Source organism: Bufo bufo, chromosome 9 (genome assembly GCF_905171765.1).
Source record: "Bufo bufo chromosome 9, aBufBuf1.1, whole genome shotgun sequence".
Taxonomy (NCBI): domain Eukaryota; kingdom Metazoa; phylum Chordata; class Amphibia; order Anura; family Bufonidae; genus Bufo; species Bufo bufo.
This window is the reverse complement of record NC_053397.1, coordinates 58,795,241-58,816,939: the sequence shown is the minus strand read 5'-3', so window position 1 is coordinate 58,816,939 and position 21,699 is coordinate 58,795,241.

The window sequence follows — 21,699 nt, the reverse complement described above, 5'->3', positions numbered from 1 at the left end:
GTGCAATGCATTAAAGATTGCCTTCCTTATAACATCTGGTGGTGCTAATAACACCTGTTTAATTACTTGAAAGTAAAAAGAAAGCTGTTCATTAAGCATTTTCCTAGTCATTAAACTTGAGTTATTTCAGCTGGCGAAAGGTATAAGAAATTACTGATGGCTTTCTTAAGGCAGCACGCTTCACATGTTGGAAGTCAAACAAAGTTTTATGCAGTAACTTAAAGTGTTTTTGTGTCCTCTTCTAAAAGTCTCGTTTACAATACATCTTTTCACTGTTTTAAACCGCAAGAAATCTGATCTTCCATCAAAACCACTTAAAACTAAGTGCTCCACTTGCACATGCTGCCGTTTTTCCGATTTAAGTCACCTGTAAAAAGTAAATTACTAATTTATTTTTTTAAACTTTTAGACATTGCCAATTAATGCAACCTGGGTTTTGGCAACCTCAACATAAATGAACATGAGTATAACACTCATGGTAGTACGCATAGCCGCTATGGAGCAGCTGAGAAGAACATTATATGATGCAGTTAGTGATCAACGTGGATAATGGGATAGGAAAGAAGGGACAAAGGAATATTTACCACTGATGAAGGAGCATTTTGGGCTCCGAAACGCGTTTGAGAATAGCAGTGAAAACCAACAAAGTATCAACCTCTGTTCAACTATAGAAGACCACTAGATCCCCGGATTCTATATTTTCAATCATTTCTCCAGCCGCACCTGGTGGAAACAAAGACCGGCTCATTTGTAGCCTGGACTTTAGGCTCCAGGAGAGACAAACCTCCCCATATAACGTGGGATGGCACGTGGGAGGTTTTTAGTCACGTGTGACACTGCGCGGGATCCCAAAAAAAGTGAGCATAAGGAGAAGCTGCAGGAGCAGACATCAGACCCGGAGACACACTGACATTATGGGATTAGTAAAGTACCTGTATATTACACAATACAGAGGTTAACCCCAAGTGCTGTTGTTGTAAAAACTTTTTATAATTACTTTGGGCAAAAATACTTGTATGGTGCCAATATTAATATCCGTATACAAAATCCTTTAACACTATCTGTGGTTAAAATAAAACAAAATATCACATATATTGGAATTATCGTCACCTTCAGACTGCTATATAACATCACCTGTGTTGTACCTGAATAAGACATCACATATATTGGAAATATCGTTACCTTTAGACTGTTATATAATAACTTGTGGAACGACTACATCTGTCTGAAAAGACTTCAACTACTAGGTCTAGACCATCTATTCTTATATTTAGCTGAAGCTCTTAGACTTTTATGTATCACTAGTAGTTTGTTTTATTTTGTTTTTACCTAGGGATTTTATCATAATATCTTATTTTACTTATTTTTCAATTTATTACAAGCGCTTCCTGTGAATTGCCCTATATTTTTGTTTTTATATTATTGCACTTTAAATAAATCTTTTATAATTGAGACGTGTCCATATATTTTTATATACAGTACAGACCAAAAGTTTGGACACACCTTCTCATTCAAAGAGTTTTCTTTATTTTCATGACTATGAAAATTGTAGATTCACACTGAAGGCATCAAAACTATGAATTAACACATGTGGAATTATATACATAACAAACAAGTGTGAAACAACTGAAAATATGTCATATTCTAGGTTCTTCAAAGTATCCACCTTTTGCTTTGATTACTGCTTTGCACACTCTTGGCATTCTCTTGATGAGCTTCAAGAGGTAGTCCCCTGAAATGGTTTTCACTTCACAGGTGTGCCCTGTCAGGTTTAATAAGTGGGATTTCTTGCCTTATAAATGGGGTTGGGACCATCAGTTGCATTGAGGAGAAGTCAGGTGGATACACAGCTGATTGTCCTACTGAATAGACTGTTAGAATTTGTATTATGGCAAGAAAAAATCAGCTAAGTAAAGAAAAACGAGTGGCCATCATTACTTTAAGAAATTAAGGTCAGTCAGTCAGCCGAAAAATTGGGAAAACTTTGAAAGTAAGGGCTATTTGACCATGAAGGAGAGTGATGGGGTGCTGCTCCAGATGACCTGGCCTCCACAGTCACCGGACCTGAACCCAATCGAGATGGTTTGGGGTGAGCTGGACCGCAGAATGAAGGCAAAAGGGCCAACAAGTGCTAAGCATCTCTGGGAACTCCTTTAAGACTGTTGGAAGACCATTTCAGGGGACTACCTCTTGAAGCTCGTCAAGAGAATGCCAAGAGTGTGCAAAGCAGTAATCAAAGCAAAAGGAGGCTACTTTGAAGAACCTAGAATATGACATATTTTCAGTTGTTTCACACTTGTTTGTTATGTATATAATTCCACATGTGTTAATTCAGAGTTTTGATGCCTTCATAGTCATGAAAATAAAGAAAACTCTTTGAATGAGAAGGTGTGTCCAAACTTTTGGTCTGTACTGTATATATATACTTACATATTTACTAAAAATTATGATTAGGCAGAGTGGCCTGGGTATACCTGGTTTATAGCGATTCATGATGAATTAATTCGTAATTAACTAAATTTCTTGGTAAACTTCGGCGAACTTTGCTCATCTCTAATGATGACCATTATCAGCTGTTCAGTAGATGAAGCTATGTGCCACACAGGCAATGTGAACAAATGCTTATATCATGCTGTTGTTTCAGCTAAAATTTCAGAATCACTTGTCAATGTATGTACCTGAAGAATGATTTATGTATTTTTATATTTTCATCCACACATTATTTTATCTTGTGTAGGATGCTCTTGTGGTGCATGTGGTCCGCTGCTGACATCCCCCATTATATGCATTTCTGCTGGGTATTGCCGTTAGCAACGGATCACATGAGGAGGAATTGCTCCCCCGGTTATAAGCACGCTACAGTGTTTGGGGTTTTTCTTTATATGTTTGGAATGTGCCATTGCGTAATGCTAGTAACATTTTGTTGCACCTGGTAGCCTGTGTCACATGGCCTGTTATAGGTGGGGCTCGCAGCCTTATCATCTTTCCCACTACATGAGTGTTTTCACTATGGAGGTATGTGGGAGTTTGACTGTAAGTTGGATCTTAGCACCTCGCAGACCGTGTTCACACACCATAGGTAGTCTAGTGGTAGGAACCCATGCCACACTGAGATACCTTGACGGTGGTGCAAAAGGTCTCCGATGTAATACTGACAGGAATACATTGGCTAAAGTCTCAGTTTTTAACACCAGCTTGAGGGATTAGTCAGTGTTGTCAGTTGCATATCTTTGTGGTGCACCTTTCGCATTGATTTATGTATTTTTATATTTTCATCCACACATTATTTCATCTTGTGTAGGATGCTCTTGTGGTGCATGTGGTCCGCTGCCGACATCCTCCATTGTATCCATTTCTGCTGGGGATTGCCGTTAGCAACGGATCACATGCGGAGGAATTGCTCCCTGGGTTATAAGCACGCTACAGTGTTTGGGGTTGTTGAGCTTTTCCCATTTAGGCCACTTTATTTCTGTGTTTTTTTATGTACCTGAAGAATACCTGAAGAATAAAACTATTTGTGACCAGTATATAACTTATATTTTGCATCCGTTTTCCTCTCTGCAGGCTCAATATCTTCTCATCAGAACTGGATGAGTGGAAACTAGCTGCTATGATAACTCCTATACACTGCACAAACAGAGGAGAGGTCATCCTGCTCTACTGCAGCACACAGTCAGAAGCTGCAGCCTGCTGAACATTATTGACGTAGAAAACTTACTAGAGCCATCAGTAGTGTCTCTGATGGTGCTTTCTCTCTCTCTCTCTCTCTTTCTCTCTCTATCTCTCTTTCTCTCTCTCTCTTTCCTCTCTCCCATTTCTCCATTGTTATCTATGGGCAGCACCTGCGTAATCCATCCTCATCTCTGCCTCTCTCAAGGCAGATTTCACCAGTTAAATGTGAGTGAAGAGTGCAAAAAGCAGAGAGGAAGAGATTAGGAATCGGATAAGTGAAGAAAGAGGCATTTTCCATTATTATAGCTATTACAAAGATCCGTACAATTGCTTGCACTTTAGATTTATTCAACATTCACTGAAACAACTGTGACCATTTAACTAAGGGTCTAATGATATGTGCATTCCAGGCTCCATGACAGATTCCCCCAAAAATGCCAGAAAAAGTAGTGTAGCATGCAGTGCTACTTTTTTTTTTGTAAAACTGTAGGCACGGTAGCAAAAACCCGTCATGCCCCATTAGAGTCAAAGGGGTCCATCACCATTGTTGATGCCCCATCATATGACAGATTCACCACTGCCATTGTTTTAATTTCTTGTTCCTATGATTGACTAGAAAAATGGAAATATGATGTGAACATACATTATCGATCAGTGTGCCTCTGGTTCCACATTTTTTTCAGTCATATTCCATTGAATTGAATGATAAAAAGAAAACTGACAATGGCAAATCATGTAAAAACCTGATCATGACGATTATAAAGACTGATGGATTTAGCGCACTTTGGTATCAATCTGGGTCCTTTAGAAATCATAGGGTCAAATCTGTCATTAATCTTTTATTTTATTTTTTTCAAGAAAAACATACAAAAAAACTGTGGATGTACCATAAAAAGCAGCCACCAATAGGAAAATATTGTAAAAGGAAAGCATATACTTTCTGAGACCATATTGACTCTAAAATTCTTGGACATTTTTCAGCCCAGTTTCAATATGATATTTCATGTAATTTGCTAATTGATTAATGTAATCCATTGATTCATTTAAATACTTTTATGTAATGTCTGGATCAAATTTCTGGGTCTATAACTGATCCTAAATAACTGATAACTAAATAACGAATAACTAAATTAATACAGTAAATACATTTTAGAAGTTTATATTGTGTCTATAAATGGAAAAAATACTCTTCTAGGGTTAATTCAGAAAGTAGGTTAAAGTAACAGTTGCACATGTTATAATTTGGCATTATCTGCACATTCACAAATAGCTCACATTGATGAACTTAAATCATGCTTAAGCTTAATGCATCACACAATTGGAATTAAGGGAATCCCAGCATGTGTTTATGGAGATTATGTCAGCTGTAGGGACCTCTTTAACAAATTAATGCAGGAATCACAGCAGTGGACATGACAAGTGGCAGCAATGTTCACAGTGAATCACACAAAAATAGCACAAGTAGAAATTAACCAGTGCTACCAGGGCTCATTAAAAGTGCTTTCCGGTTAGGGGTAAGAGCACCAAGGAGAAAACTACGTTTTTTGTGTGTTTTTTAGTTGTTTTTTTTCTTTTCAATTTAAAAAAAGCTTAACAGAAACTGAATTACATTCAGTTGACATCATGTCTGTGATGCTCGTTGGTGACCATGAACTTTAAAGAACACCTGTAAGCAGGGTCAACCCTAAACCAGGTGGGGTGAACCTGCTGATTAAAATATTACCTACGGTATATTGTGAAAATTGTTGTGGCATTCAAAAGAAAGAAGAAGGTTATTTTGTATGCAAATGAGGGCCTCAGTGCACTATTCAGAGCCTTAGATTTCAAGTATATTCCACGCCCCTGAGTGCAGTAAAGCCCTTATTTGCATCGGAAATACCGCATGTGCGTTCCACAAAGCAGGTATCATTTCAATCAGCAGGATAAACCCTAACAGCAGTATGCCAGATTTAACCTCTTAAGGATGGCCCAATTTTTGTGTTTTATTTTTATTTTTATTTTTCATTCACATAGCCATATGAGGAATTTTTCTGCAGGACAAGTTGTATTGTGGTACTATTTAATCTAACATATCTTATATTGGACATATATTTAAAAAAAAAACACAATTTTATAAAGGTTGTTTGGGGTTTGCTATTATGGTGTTCAGTATGCACTAAGGCTGGGTTCAGACCTGAGCGTCTTTGATATGCGCGTTTAACGCGCGTTTTTGACGAGCATTTTTTGCAATAGTAAACGCGCGTTTGACGCGCGTTTGTGTGATTGACTGCAATGTCCTATGGCCACAAACGCGCGTCAAAACGCCCCAAAGAAGCTCAAGAACTTGTTTGAGCGTAGGGCGTTTTTCAGCGCGTTCAAACGCGCTGTAAAACGCTCAAGTGAGAACCAGGGCCATAGGGAAGCATTGGTTTTCATGTGTTGAGCGGTTTACAGCGCGTTTGAACGCGCTGTAAAACGCTCAAGTGTGAACCCAGCCTAAAAGTGATAGGGCATCCTTATTCTATGGGTCTGTATGATTATGGAGATACCAAATTTGTATATAAAGTTTTTCTACTTTTTCCACATTTTGAAAACCTTGCATCACCATGACCAAAAATGTTGAATTGAAATTTATTTTATTTTTTTCAATTTTTGAATGTGTAATATTTTTGTTTATCTTTTCTTAAACATTTTATTTTTTTCACTGTAATTTTTTGTCCCCTTAGGGGACTTGTACATGCAATATTCAAATCTCTTGTCCCATAGACTGCAATAGAATACACTTTAAGTCTATGGAATTCTGACAGGCTGCCAGTGAAGCTGTGCCTCAGACACTGCTACACAGACAATTTGCTATAACAGGCCTGAGAACCATGTGGGTTCCGTTTGGAAGGCAGAAGGATACCCCTCTTTCCTTCTATCCCCACAGATGCTAAGGTCACCATTGATGACACCGATCCCACTTATCGCCAGCACCCGTCATGTATGGAAAGAGGCTCAGCTCGTGAGCCTGCTTCATACAACCCCTTAACACTTATGACGTACATATAGCGTTAAGGGGTTAATAGAGTTGACCTGGCTGACAGCTATGAGTAGCAAAGCACTACTTTTTTGTGGTGCGGAGGTAACGGACAGAAAACCCACGGAAGCAATCCGTAGTGCTTCCATGGGTTTCCGATCCATGCCTCCGTTCCGCACCGCATTTCCCGGATTGAGGACCCATTCACGTGAATGGGTCCGCATCCGTGATGCGGGGTGCACACGGTCGGTGCCCGTGTATTGCAGACCCGCTGTTTGTGGGATGCAATACGGCCAGGCAATGGTCGTGTACATGAGCCCTTAGGCAGGTCTATGGGATTACTATTACAAAGGTGCACTTGCGTCAGTGTATGTATGACAATTAATAATGTTAGGCTTCATGATTAAGGCATTGCTATATGCCATAGCCTGCTCTACTTTACACAGTATAAATTCAGTATTTTAGAATTTTATATTGGTGCCGCGCTGTTAAGATGGTGGCTCAGTGGTTAGCTTGAATCCCACCAAGGGTAACATTTGCATGGAGTTTATATGTTTTTACAGTGTTTGTGTGGGATTCCTCCCAAACTTTAATGACGTACTGATAGGGAGCTTAGTTTGTGAACTCTGTTGGAGACAGTAAGCAATAATAATGTCTGTGGAATATGTCAATGTTATTTAAGTGAGTAAAATAAATAAGCAGTAATCTGCAGGAGGACCTGGTAGCAAGTGTTCCATTCCCCTACAGTCAGGTTTCATCTCAGCTTGGCTATCTGGAAGAGAAAGGGTTAAAATTTCACATGAATGAGGCCAAAGGGCCCAATTACACATATACCTGTGTGTAGTATCTGTTAACTTCATGTTTTTCAGAGTTCAAAGCATAGAGGGAACAATGCCTGCAGCGCCACCTCAGGGGAAAAGGGGCATTACGTGTTGCCTGCTGATACTAACAGGCTGTCCATACAATGCATGGAGCCATGATACTGCTATTTGTTTTCATGGCATTCTCTTTTCTGTTGCTGTTTCTAGCAAGGTTTCTAGCAAGGTTTTGGAGAGGAACGTAGTTTATATGTATGAAAATAAAAAAACTCAGCTTCCTATAATTTACCTGTTAGAATGGGAATTAACAGACTAGTTTGGCTAGCTCCAGTGTTAGGCTATGGGAATTATCCGTCTCTCATTTATAGGTAGTGTTCTCCCTCTGTTGGGCATGTAACAGATATACAGCATGTGCAGACTAAATACGCAGTGGATTCATTCGCACAGGGAAGGCTTTTGGGAGCTCACAACTTCTAAATCAAAATGTAGAGATAGACTAAATTGTGATTTTCCATGCAGAGTATTGCACAGAGTAAATGATATGAAATACAAAACAAAATTAATTGACATGTCATACTTTTTTAACTCTTATCACACGTATAAAACATTCTAAAATAAGGATTTTCTGTTAAGGCTTTTTACGTACATTAAAATTTTAGGTTGCTAATGAAGTAGAAGGGATGTATATAACAGAGCCTAATTTCTCATAGGTATTTATTTATTTATTTTATGCACTTATTGTCACTCCTGTGACAGTTCTTAGAAGGTCTGAAAGATTATCTGCACATTAGTGATCTGACAGCCTCTTTTAGTTTCACTTTGTCTGTGTTTTGCTGGTATGTCCACACCTCCTATTCAGGTGTGGATCATGTGACCTTTACCCATCCCTATTTAGTCTGACTTTACCCATCACTCCTTGTTCTGGATAGCTTCATTTGGTTTTGGAAGTGCTGGAGTGTGGTTCGTGTTGAAGTCCTGTTCATCCATCATCCTCTGAAGTTAAGTGTCCCGCTTGTTGTGTTTTGCACCCCCCCCCCCCCCCCGCTTGGTTATTTACTAGGCCTCAGCGAGACACTAGTTCCTTCACCAGGGAAGGAACGGGCTGTCTCTGCCCTATCATTACCTTTAGGGCATCCGAGGGTCACCAGGGTTTTCTAGGTTCCTGTGTTTGGGCATCTCTACCATCGAGAGGTGCCTATACGGATAGGAGTTAGGGCCAGGAGCATGGTTTTATAGGTGGTGACCCTTTTCCTTCCCTAGCGGTTAGGCCTAGTGTATTTACCTTTGCTTCTTGTTGTCTTTTGGTGTTCTCCCCTATTACATCCGTGACACTTATATAGCGCTACTATATTCCGCAGCGCTTTACAGACAATAGCATCCAACTGTCCCCAATGGGGCTCACAATCTAAGGTCCCTATCAGTATGTCTTTGGAGTGTGGGAGGAAACCAGAGTACCCAGAGAAAACCCACGTAAACACATTGAGAACATACAAACTCCATGCAGATGTTGTCCTTGTTTGGATTTGAGCCTAGGACCAGTAGTACATTTACCGGCAGATCTGTGCAGAACTACAAAAAGAACATGATGATATCAGAATGATTCTGCTCAAGGAGAATGGAGCTTAATATCAAAACATAAAGGGGTATTTATTGTTTTATTTATTTGTTTATTTAACAGGAAATAATAAAATTTTCTAATATACAGTGCATTGTTTTTTTTTGGCACTTTTTTCACATTTTGTTATGTTGCGGCCTTGTTCTCAAATAAAACAAAAATTCAAGCTTCCCCCATCCATCTGCATTAATACCCCACAATGAGAAAGTAAAAACAGAAATTTTTGCTACATTTTTAAACATAAGTATTCAGACCCTTTGCTTTGACACTTGAAATTTATCTCTGGTGCCTTTCTGTTTCTCTTAATTATGTTTGAGATGTTTCTACACCTTGATTGGAGTCCACCTGTTGTAAATTATGTTGATTGGACATGATTTGGGAAGATACATCCCTGTCTATATAAGGTCTCACAGATGACAATGCATATCAGAGCAAAAACGAAACCATAAGGAGGAAGGAACTTTCTGTACAGCTCAGAGACAGAATTATGTAGAGGCACAGATCTGGCAAAGGTATAAAAAATTTCTACTGCACTGAACGTTTACAAGCGCACAGTGGCCTCCATAATTTATAAATGGAATAGGTTTGGAACAAACAGGACTCTTCCTTGAACTAGCCGGAATTTTGAGCACCAGAAAATGTACCAAACTGTGGATGGAACCCATATGCCCCAAAAAAATGGCTACTTATCAGTGGATTCCTGTCTACGGTTATTTATAGCAAACTCAGCTAACGACAAAAATGAAGACCATTCTTTCTGATTCTCTGAAACAAAACATCTCAAGTAAGTCTCCAGATTCTGATTAGTGTGCTCTGTCTGTCCGTTCGACTGAGGATGAAAAGCCGAAGAGAAGGACAATTGTACACCCAGACGAGTACAGAACTCTTTCCAGAATCTGGAAACAAACTGAGTCCCTCTATCAGACACCACATCAGAGGGAATGCCATGTAGTTTCACGATGTTGTCGACAAACACCTGCACACCAAACTAAACAATCAGGGGGAAAGGGCTTTGGTAAGGGAGATGACTAAAAAAACAATGGTCACTCTGGCTGGGTTCCAAAGATCCTGTGTGCGGATGGGAGAACTTCACTTCAGCATTTTACTAATCTGAGCTTTGTGGCAGAGTGGCCAGAAAGAAGCTTCTCCTTAGTGGACAAATGAATGTTTGCAAAAAAAAATAAAAAATGAAAGGACTCTCAGACTCTGAGAAACAAGATTCTCTCGTCTGATACAACCAAGATTGAACTTTTTGGCCTCAGATCTAAGTATTATGTCTGGAGGAAACCAGGCACTGCTCATTACCTGCCCAATACCATTTCTACAGTGAAGCATGGTGGTTGCAGCATCATGGTGTGGGGGTCTATTTCAGTGACTAGGACAGAGAGACTGGTCAAGTTTGAGAGAAAGCTGATTGGAGAAAAATACAAAGATATTCTTAATGAAAACCTGAACCCAGAGTGCTCTGGACCTCAGAATAGGCTGAAGGTCCAGGTTCCAACAAGATAATGACCCTAAGCAAACAGCCAAGACAACACAATAGTGGGTAAGGGACAACTCTGTGAATGTCCTTGAGTTTCCCAACCAAGCTCAGACTTATACCCTGGAAATGGCTGTCCCCTGATGGTCCCCATCCAGCCTAACAGAGCTTGAGAGGATATATATAGAAGAATAGCAGAAAATCCCCAAATCCAAGCATGCAAACCTTATGGCATCATACCCAAGAAGACTGAAGGTGCCTCAACTAAGTACTGAATAAAGGGTCTGAATTAGAGAAGAGCAAATCGATTCTAAACAAATCAGATTTGTCACGAATTTCACAAAAATTCATCCAAAGCTTTTGCTATTCATTGTAGACGAATCACAAACCACGGAGGAGGAAGAAGATGGAGGATCACATGACTCTGGGAGGAAGTGGGGGAAAAGCTTGCCCTGGTTGTCTCACTCAGAGGCTGAAAGACAGCCTCATCAGCCAATCAGGGTGGGAGATCTTTCTACTTCTGTTATCCCTGCGTACTTGTGTTGACACTGCCTTCAGTCAATTTGAACCCGCTTATAACATGGGGTCACTTTAAGTTTTTTTGAGTGTGTGAGTATGTCCCATCTGATAGTTTTTCCCCACACTGCCGGAAGACAAAAGCATTGTCCTGTGCAAGATTTGCAGGATTAAAATAAGTAGAGATGAGAGAAATTCTCTAAAATCCGATTCGGCTGCTTCACCGAACTTTACAAAAAAGCTAATTTCTTTGTAAATAGCAGGTACAATGACAGGGAACCCCTCAGATGCATTCATTGCAACCATCTTGCTTGAAGTTCCAGCAGGAAATCTCGCGCAACGCATGATGATGTCATCACGTCAGCTGGCGTAGTGACATCATACGTCACCGCGCACAAGATTATACGCTGGATCTTCAAGCAAGATGGCCACGGCGGCCTCTTCACGCTCAAATGGATGACCTAAGTATAAATTATTTTTATTTTTACCGCCATTTCAGGGAAAAACGATTTGTTACGATGAAGCACGAGGAAACTGGGCTTCGAGGCGAATCAAATTTTTCCTGAAATTCTGATTGATGTCCACTTTGTGAATTTTGATTCTCTCAACATTAAACATAAGTCTTGGACGTTGAAACACAAATTTAGGGACCACGGCTCATTTGCAGCACATGATGCATCAACAGCACTTACTGTGGGAAAATAAAAGTGGCCGCCAGCTAGTGCAACAAGAGTGTCCTCCCTCTCCTGCTTTCTTTTGTGGCAGCCAGGCTCTATTTATGTGCAGCACAGTGTCTTTGTCATTATCATCAGTTACTGCTTCTTCTGCTCAGAATATTGGTTCTCCTCCTTCTCCATTCCCTCATCAGCCATCAATAATGGAATGTGTGGCCAAGAAACACTCTACATACCCAGCAATCCGCTAGTGCAGGCAATGCTGCTGGCGGTTAAGTCACTGCCATACCACTTAGTGGATTCTGCTGCCTTTAGGGAGTTAATGGCAAAATCTTTGCCTCACTAGAGAATACCTAGCCACCATTATTTCTGCAGAAAAGCAATCCGTGCCTTGTACTCTGCAATTATTGCTGCTCAGCGGGGTGCACACCACAATGGATAGCTAAGGCAGCGGTTACAGGCATGTCTTTCACAGTCAACGAGTCAATGTTTCTATTAACACCTCCACATGTTGGTCTGGTGCCCACAACAGGCGTATATCTGCCTCCTCCACCTCATCCTTCATGGACATCCTCCTGTCTCCAACAAGAGCAGTGTAGAGAGTCGCTTGTACTCCCTCCTATCATATGTGTGAAGACTTGCCATGTTGTATGAGTGCTGATCAGCCTCGGCAAGAGTAGACACATACATTAGCTGATCACTTGCTGAAGTGCATCAAACAGCAAACATCCTGCTGGCTGTCTCCCTTCCAATTTCAACTGGGCAAGGTGGTCAGTGTCAATGGCAGAAACATTGCACTGCATTTTGGGGAAATAACACATGCTCCCTATATGGTGTACATTGACCAATTTAGTTGTGCAATAATTTTTGAAAAATACAGTGACTTTTAGAGGGTGCTGGCCATGTCCAGGAGACTGTCCCTGCATGTGGCATGGAACACCACCCTGGACTTGCAGCGACAGAACAGTCTGCCATTGCAGCACTTGATCCGGCATGCTCCACCTTGCATATGCTGGATCATCCATAAAAGCAACATAAAGCATTGTGAAAGTCTCATGGAGGAGGATGAGTGGGTACCACTTGAAGAGGAGGAGAAGGAGTTTGTTGTGGAGGAGGAGTGGGAGGATGATGATGACCAATCATCTTAGTAGAGGGTGGAGCCAGAAAGAACTGGTTCCTCAGGCACTCTGGCAGGAATGGCAAGCTGTATGCTTCCTTGCTTACGTAAAAAAACACATGCAGAACAAGTTCCTGTTTCTTATGACGATAACATATGAATTTTGGAAGCTTAGTTCCAACAAGCCACTGTTTTTTACCATAACATCGTGTGTGTTTAACAGGAACCTGTCACCATAAAAAGGCAATGTAAGATATAGGCAGCATATTATAGAGCATGAGAAGATGAGCAGATTGATGGTTTTACAGAAAAAGATTCAGTATAACTTGTAAAGTTATAAAAAGAGCCATTTAAAAAAAAATGGAGTCCTAGGACATGTAAGAAAGTCATATACCAATTGTTAGGCCAATTGGAGCATATTAGAATCGTGTAGAATCAATTCGGGTCTGAATAAAGGTTTTTGAAAAAATTGCAGAATCAAACAAGACACATTTCAAGAAATTCACTCATCTCTAGTCTGAAGACTAATGTTAATGCAATATTTCAATTTTTCCTTTTCAATAAATTAACGAAAATTTTAAACATACTAGGGCACATTTATCATAGACTAGCGGCGTAAGACAGAGGCCCACCCAGAGCTAAATTTCAAGTTTCACATCAAAGATCCTGAATACTTATGCCCATGTGAAATTTTTGTTCTTCTTTTTTAATAAATTTGCAAAAAATCCTAAATTCTGTTTTCACTTTATGGGGTATTGAGTGTAGACTGAAAAACTTGAATTCTTTTTTTATTTTTATTTTAGAGCACAAGGCTGCACATAGGACACATCCAGATAAGTAAATAGAACTAGTGGTGGAATCATGATTTTTATTGTGGTTATTAGTATAACTACGGTACATCACTGTATATATTTACATACTGGTGCTTGTCTCTTGGCACGTGCGAGCCCCATAGCTGCCAGATTTACGCTGTATAAAACAGCAGACACTTGGGGCTAATTTCTGCGATCAGTAATAATGCCGGTTGCGCCATTTAACCCCTCAGATGCCGTGGTCAAATGTGAAAACTGTATCTGAGAGCTAAAAACCCAGAACCGTCCGCGTCTGGGGATGGAGCGGCTCCCTCTAGTGGTGATCTGGAGAGCCTCTATCCCTCTCAATGTTCAGAGACTACTGCAGCTGTGTTCCTATGGAGATCAAGCCTGTGGCAGGGGTCCATGGGAACATACCAAATTCTCATGGACTTCAATGCTAATGCATTCTAGACTATGAGAAAAATGATCTGATGATCACTTATACAAGTTCCCTAGGGTGTAAGTGTAATATAAGTATATATAAACAAAAAAAGTAGCAGCACACTACTAAATGCACTAAGAATGGGTGAACAGGTGAATGTGTGAACAGGGTCAAATACATGACTCCAATACTTACTATTAAGCGGGGAAGAAGCTCTTAGCGCATATAATTGATCAAAAATATGTCGGGCCCATCTACCAGACGTCAAGGTGGCTTCTCATCAGATGGGACCTACTCTAACATGGAGTGTCCAGCTCCATTGTTACGCTTTAATATACATAAAACCATGGAGGTGCTGTTTAGTTTTTTGATTATATGTATATTATAGAGGAATAGGCATCCTCTTTGGAACTTAGCACTTCCCGCCCACCCCTGGTGCTTTTAATCAGAGTAACAATAGAGCTGGACACTCCGTGTTAGAGTAGGTCCTATCTGATGAGAAGCCACCTTAAGGTCTGGTAGATGGGGCCGACATATTTTTGATCAATTATATGCGCTAAGAGCTTCTTCCCCGCTTAATAGTAAGTATTGGAGTCATGTATTTGACCCTGTTCACACATTCACCTGTTCGCCCATTCTTAGTGCTTTTAGTAGTGTGCTGCTACTTTTTTTGTTTTTCTACTTTGTTGTTTGGTAGCTTGCACCTGCGATTGTCTCTGGAGGTGCTGTTCCATTTTTTGTATATATATATTTTTTATTTTTTTATTTTTTTTATTTTTTTTTATAAATAAAATTGAAATCACCAATTTTCCCCAAAATTCTAATTAAAATACTAATAAAAAAACATCATTGGCACTGTGTCCTAAAATGCCCATACTATTAAAATGTAAAAATATTTATCCCATACAGCAAATGGTGTAATAGATTAAAAAAAAATCTAAATGGACGATTCAGTTTTTGTCGCCACAAGAAAAACAATACAAATTCATTATCACCGTAATCATAATGACCTGTAGAAGAAAAGGCACAGATCAGTTTTATGAGTAGGGAACACCATAAACACAAAACCCATAAAACTGGCAGAATTGCATTTCTTTTTCAACTATGCAACAGCAAATGGTGCTATTAGAAAGTACAACTTTTCCCACAAAAAACAAGCCTATGTGAATGGAAAAATATAAACGTTAAGGCTTTGGGAAGTCAGGGAGTAAAAAACTAGTACAAAAAAGGAAAATTTCCCAGGGTAGAAAGGTTAATTGGAATTTTTATAGTGTTTTAAATTAAGTGTAAGATTTATCAATTGTAGAACATTAGTGAATGGACTACTGAATAAAATGCAGTGTACTCTATCAGTATAGATCATTATCGCTTGTGCTTAGCGTACCTGTCACGATGGGGAGTGGGGGAAACAGTACAATGTGGACTCGGTGGAAAAGCAACTAGGCAAGGGACCAGGATAAGGGAGCAAGCCACCTCCTATGCATCCCTAAATACAATCCCTGACCTCCTGACTGTATGAGCCAACCCTGATGGTGGGAGGGTTCATACCGATAATCTAGGACTAGTGATGCACAAACATCGGCCGGGACATTTCACCAACGCGAGTTCGATATCAAATGTTCGCAAACCACGCAATCGCGGCGGGCTCCATTCACTTTAATGGCAGGCGAACCGGAAAAACCTGCAGGTCATATTTACAGCTCCCAAACACTTGCTAGAAGTGCACAAATAGTCTCACAACATGGACAGTGACATACCAGAGGGGGATAAATTGCAAAAATTCCCACAATAAATATGCATTTTAATCAGGGGCCATTTTTATGTGTCTTAAAGGGAAACTCTCAAAAATGTGCCCTGTTGGAGCCTAGAAAAAAATTATTTTAGGCCACGGAACTACAGGCCTGACAGAAAAAAACTTGTGAGTATGTGGCTGTAGGTACATTAGGCGATCACTGGATACAAATTTAACTGTAGGCCAGTACAGGCCCCAAACATTAGGCATTCACCTGACAGAAAATAACTTGTGATTATGTGGCTGGAGGTACATTAGGCGGTCACAAGGATAACATTTTTACTGTAGGCCACTGGAGTAGAGACAGGCTGCGTTATTGTAGTGTTCTGTTTCAGACTCGATGTGCCCGATATGGAAACTGGGAGAAGATCGCTGCGGGCGGCGTGTGGAACGAATTTCTTTATAATTTATCGTGGGCTTGACAAACTTAAAATACCTTTGAAAAAAATTCTTTATGGAAAATATTGCATTTAGATGATGAACCTGCTGCTGTCAGAGGTGTATAAGTTTATTTTTGGTGTTGCCCCAGTCTGGTGGAGGCCCATTCCTGGGAACACATTCCTGCGGCAAACAAAGAACCTGCTGCTTTTGGTTCCTGCAGAGTTAGGCCGAGCTATGTGTAGGCCTTATACTAAACCGTTACCATGCACCTGCTGCTGTCAGTCCTGATCCTAATAAGTTATGTGTAGGTTTTACACTTCACCGTTACCATATACCTGCTGCTGCTGTCTGTCCTGATCCTGATGAGTTATGTGTAGGCCTTATACTCCACCGTTACCATGTACCTGCTGCGTCTACTGTCTGTTGTGATCCTGATGAGTTTGTCCTGGACAATTTAAAAAAACGAAAGCACATGTTAGAACTGAACAAAATATTTATTTACAATTTGGGAAACAGATATGCCTCTATGGCAATTTCTTAAGTTTGTCTAGAAGGTCCAAAAGCTCCTGGATTCTCTGACAGTGCTGCTCTTCTATCTGCTGCTCTTTTTTTTTTTTTTTTTGTTAAATTTCTACTGTTAGGATATAAAAAAAAGAATGAAAATTACTTGCAATTCAGATTGAGGCAATTAGTGCATTTTGTGGAGTATTTGTTAAAGCACTTCCGATTTACATCTCAATTCATTAGTTTATGATATTTATGATGATTATATAGTTGGTTAATTAGTGATAGTTCAGTAGAGTATATATATGGGGTGTTTCCTGAATGGAGAGAAAATGGGGAACATATACTGGGGTGCATTTAGTCCTGTTACCCCTTGTGAAAGTGAAAAATTGGGGACTGCTAGTAATTTTACATTTTTACAAATGTGTGCTTTAAAATGCTTTTACTATTGTTTCGGCCTTCTGTGAGACACCTGTTTGCTGAAAAATACACTTTCCAACACTTACAATGTTCGTACGGAGGAGCTGTTTCACTTGGGGTTTTTAATTTCTGGGGACCTCAGGAATTTATTTAATGCGACATGGTACCTAATATACAAATGTCTGCCAATTCAGGTCAGCCAAATCCATATTTTGCTGTTTGACTGTAGACCCCTGCTATGTGCCCTTGGCTTTACGGTTCACCCGGCGGTCATTTCACGGCGAACTTTGCTCATTCGCGGTTTGCCGAACGGGAGAACATATGACGATGTCCGCCGGCGCCATATTCTTTTACATTGTGAAGAACTTTGACCCATGACACATCCATCAGGTGGTACCGGACAGCCAATTGAGATGTTTCAGCACATGGACATACCCCCTACCTTATAAACAAACCTGATCTGGCCGCTATTTTACATTCAGTCTTACATTCAGGGAGAGGTTGCTGTGTGGAGCAGGGACAGACTGTTAGGGACACCAAACGCTAGCTAATAGGGCCACAAAAGTCCTTTTAAAGACTGGTATAGGTGTGCTATCGATAGGTGTGACTTAATGAGGGGTGTAATATACTTATAATATACTTTCTAACATAGAAAGTATATTATAGTGCATTTGTATTGTGCAGCAGTTGTGTGAGGTTCTGCTGCGATACTGCAGCTACACAGAGTGACAAACGACATTGGAACAAATAATTTCTACTGGTGTGATATACCAGTCGCCCCCCCAAAAAACTGATTGAAGCAGGGGTGGGATATACCAATACTATACTTTCTATATAGTGCATTTGCGTAGTGCAGCATTTGTTTGCGGTTTTGCTGTGTTACCTCAGCTACAGATAGTGACAAACGCCATTGGAACAAATCATTTCTACTGGTGTGATATACCAGTTGCCCCCTGAAAAAACTGATTGAAGCAGGGGTGTGATATAACAATATTATACTTTCTATATAGCGCATTTAGGTAGTGCAGCATTTGTTTGCGGTTTAGCTGCGTTACCTCAGCTACAGATAGTGTCGTACACCATTGGAACAAATAATTTCCACTGGTGTGATATACCAGTTGCTCCCCGAAAAAACTGACTGAAGCAGGGGTGTTATTTACAAAAAATATACTTTCTATATAGTGCATTTAGGTAGTGCAGCATTTGTTTTCGGTTTTGCTGCGTTACCGCAGCAGCTACACAGAGTGACAAATGCTATTGGAACAAATAATTTCTACTGATGTGATTAACCAGTTGCCCCCCAAAAAACTGATTTGAAGCAGGGGTGTGATATACCAATAATATACTCTCTATATAGTGCATTTGGGTAATGCAGCATTTGTGTTGTCGAATTTCAACTATTATCATTAAGGTTTTTTTCAAGAGGGGAGATTTCGTTAGCCATGTTTTTAATCCAATTTTATATATTTAGTTCTTTTAAACATATATATTTGACCTGTATTTGTGCTGGCCTGCAGTAAATTTGGTATCCATTGACCGTGTAATATACCTCTGGCCACATAATCACTTGATCTTTTCTGTCCTGTGAATGCCTAATGTTTGGGGCCTGTAGTCCAGTGGCCTACAGTTCAATTTTTATCCATTGATTCTCTTAAGTCCAGTGAATGCCTAATTTTTAAGGCTTCAACAGGGCACATTTTCAGAGAATTTCCCTTTAAGACGCATAAAAATTTCCCCTGATTAAGATACATAATTTTTGTTGGACTTTTTGTCATTGATCCCCCTCTAGTATGTCAGTGTCCATGTTGTGGGACTATTTGTATACTTCTACTAAGTATTTGGTGGCTGCAAATATGAGCTGAAGGATTTTCAGGTTCGCCTGCCATTAAAGTGAATGGGGACGAACATTTGATCGCGTTCGCGAACCGTCCCGGCCGATTGTAAAAAAATTTAATTTTTCATTTTCACAGCCAAGTGTTGATCGGTCAAAATGCTCAGTACACAACTTGAAATATTCAATATACATGTTATGGATACAGAATTATATTGCTGTGTGCACATATTTACCCTCCTGGCGGGGGCTGGTGACATCCTCCTCCTCTACCTCCTCCTCATCAGGACCTGAGGGGGGGGGGACCGGGTCCTGGGAGGGTCCGACTTCTTCAGCATCCACCTCCACCTTTTCTTCCACACCCTTCAGGTGTGGGTTGCGCATCCTTCCTTCTGCTGGGAGTGTCCCGCCTGCTCTCCCTCCTACTCCTCCGCGGACACCACCACTACCTTCAGATCCTCTGTGGAAGGCCTGCGGCGGACGGAGGGAATGGGAACCCCTGTAATAACCCAATGTTCAGAATTTAAACAAACAACTCAGAACTCATATAAAAATCCAAAATAATTGGGGGATGCATGTAATGTAATGATGGACGGGGCCTTTTACTGGAATACAGAATGATGATTGCAGTTTATGTATATATACACATACATACATATATTGATTTATGTGTGTGTGAAACGTACGGAGTCAGCTGGTTACATCATACATCTGTACCTCCCTTTGTGTATAAATATATATATACTGTATATACACTCACAGCAAGGTCGAGATGTATGATGTACCTGGCTGATTTGGTACGTGTCACACCAGGTACTAAGTAATAATTTGTAAAAGGATGAAATACTTATTTGCATAACTGTATATATACATTACAGAGTGTTGGCGAGAGATACAAAAGTAATGTAAGCATTGTACCTGGGCATTTGCGGTCACGGATCTCAGTGATCCACTCAGAGTGCCTCCTCTTCAGATCCGACCAGTGTTTTGTTATAGCCAGCGTTGTGTGCTTCCCCTTAAACTCCCTCTTTAGCTGCTTCTGTATTTCCCTCACAATTTGCTTTTTCTTTTCTTGGACCCGAGTCCGGTCAAAGCCCCGCTCCAACATGCGCTAGAGGATAAAGATGCAAGCATATAATCCCACATTTTGTAACTAAAAGTAATTAAAATAATGTCCTCAACAACACAGCTAAAAGTTTTTAAGTCTTTGAAGGGGAAATATTAGATTTAATGTTACCATTATAAGATCTGATTGTATTGCAATTGTATGTGTGTGGGGTCTGAGCAATCAGATATTGGCCAGCAAAGCAGACATGTACCTGTCTAGTAAAGTTAGGGTACTGTATTGGGTGTACAGCTGGTTCGACTCCCCGTGGTGCACCCTGGGTAACGCTAAAAGAACCATCAAATACTGGCAGTCAGACAAAGAAAGCTTCACCTGACCAACAAGACACAAACTCAAATCTAAAGACTCTGTGTGTTTGTGTTGTGTGTCCACTTGCAGAGCCCCAAAAAGGAGGACAGAGTACCGGGGACAGTGGTGCACAATAGTTAAATACTACATACTAGATGCCCAGGTTATACAAGCATGGTCCATATTACTATATATAACAAGATGTATAATGTATACCAGCTGTACATATTGTAAGGCTGTTACCAGCCTGCATTTGTGGGAGGGGCGTCTGGCTATTTATTCACCTTCCCTCCGTTCAGCCAGGCGCCCGAGTCTCACGCATTCCCGTGGTATCGCACTCCTTCCTCTCTGTTCCGAGACCTCCTTCCGGTTCCTGCATACACGCACCGCCGGCGTCCGAATCATCGCCCTCCTCTCCAGCCTTCCAGGTAATCGAGGCGCAGTTCACGCCGCACCAGCTGTGCCTCACGTCGGGGCTCGTGCCCCCTGGTGGTACTAGTCAGGTGCCGCTCTCCCCCTGCCTAGTTCCGATCACTGGATTCCGGCTGCAGGGCCGGCAAGCGGCGTCCTGGTTCACTATCTTGCCGGTCACGTGCCGCGCTACTGGGGGTACTAAGTAGTTTTCACTTTGGGCTGACAGTTTTGTTCCCTCTTTTTTTGCCACCCATGCACTCTCCTAATTTTGTTTTTCAGAAAGGGTTAGCACAAGTAATTCGGGCATTGTTCTGGCTATGTGATGCAGGCAGCGCTCTCATTCTGGGGGGGCGGGGGGCCGCAGTTTTCAACCATATGCCTTCTATTAGGCAGGGCACGAATTTCAAAAAAAAAAAGAAAGCAGAAGAAGGGAGCAAAAAAATAAAAATATATAAATGCCATCAATCAGGGGGGGAACGATTCCCTACAGTCAGTCCGCCCTCGTCACTGCCTCAGCATCACATTGCCAGAATTTGCGCCGTGAAGTTGGTGATACATTACTGTTCAATTCTACGGTTCTGCTATCTCACGTTGCTTCCGTCTCCGGATCCTTCCACTTTTCGGGGTCCTGTGGATCATCCGGGGTCTTCCCGTGCCTTGTGGTTCTCCCAGGGTGTCACGTCACTGGACCGCCCAGGTTGTCAATTGTCTGGATCGCCCAGGTTGTCAACGTTCCTGGATCGCCCAGGTTGTCAACGTTCCTGGATCGCCCAGGTTGTCAACGTTCCTGGATCGCCCAGGTTGTCAATGTTCCTGG